Below are 1100 nucleotides of genomic sequence, written 5' to 3'. Positions count from 1 at the left end.
CAACTAAAGCCACGCGCCTATTATATTTCTGCTTTTGGTAGAGATTTCCCAACTTGCTGTCTGAAAAATACCTTAGCGTAGCTGTTTAACTGCCGTACTTTGCTCCTTACATCTTTGGGTGTCGAACTCGATCCTCTGGCGAAACAGTAGCCGCAAGATGTAGACAGCGTACGGGCGAAAAACCAAGCATGGATATCTCTATGAATGTTATGCCCTGCAGTGAATGCCCACTGGTATTCCGAGGTCTAAGAAATCAGTAATTGTTCATAGTCACACTACTCTCGTTCGAATGGTCGTCCTCCTGTTCTGGCGTAATTATTCCGGTGAGTCCACACCAGAGGGAAGCACTGGACTCGAGTTTCGCTCTTATTAGAGCTCATGAGCAGTGCATATCCAATGGCCGTGCTGGGACTTGAACCCCGGACATCTGACATACGAGGCAACCGCATAACCACCACTATATCAACGCATGCTGGACGCATCTCAATTTTCACGTCTGAACAGGCGAACGTGTTCACTCTTGTGCGATGTCATTAGTGTGCCCGACTCATTGAACGGCGTAATACTCTCTTCAAATTTGGTTTCAGTTGTGGACATGTTGCTGTTAGGTTGTTCTATCAGATGGTTCGGAATGAATTACTCCGGAAGTCGAAAGTGCGTGACGCAGGAAATATCATCGACCTGACACAGCCACATGCCTGAAAGATGGAGGAAAGGCTGTAAGGCTTGGTTTTCCAAGAACCTCACTGGTGAAACTGAAAGATGTCATGTATTGGGTTAGCTTGCAGTCAAACTGCAGTCTAACTGAAAGCCAAACGGGTATACTTTGAGTTCCGGCACAACCGATATCCATGTCTTGGCTACCTGTTGTGCGGAAACGTGTTTTCTTGGATGTTTCTTCCATCAGTAGTATATTCAACACCGAAGGCCAGTGATGCAAACCATCTGAGTCAGTTTAACTAGAATCGTAAAAAACCCACAAGAACTTGGAGAAGCCAACGAACATCTATTCACGAGTATCTCCCCCGATCAAAGAGTCATTTCCTAGGTTTCTGATGAGATCTCCCGTCTTTGTGACGTGTTTTGCTGATTCCCAACGA

The sequence above is a fragment of the Opisthorchis viverrini genome (assembly GCF_000715545.1).
Source record: "Opisthorchis viverrini unplaced genomic scaffold opera_v5_117, whole genome shotgun sequence".
Lineage (NCBI taxonomy): Eukaryota > Metazoa > Platyhelminthes > Trematoda > Opisthorchiida > Opisthorchiidae > Opisthorchis > Opisthorchis viverrini.
This window is presented reverse-complemented; position numbering follows the sequence as displayed.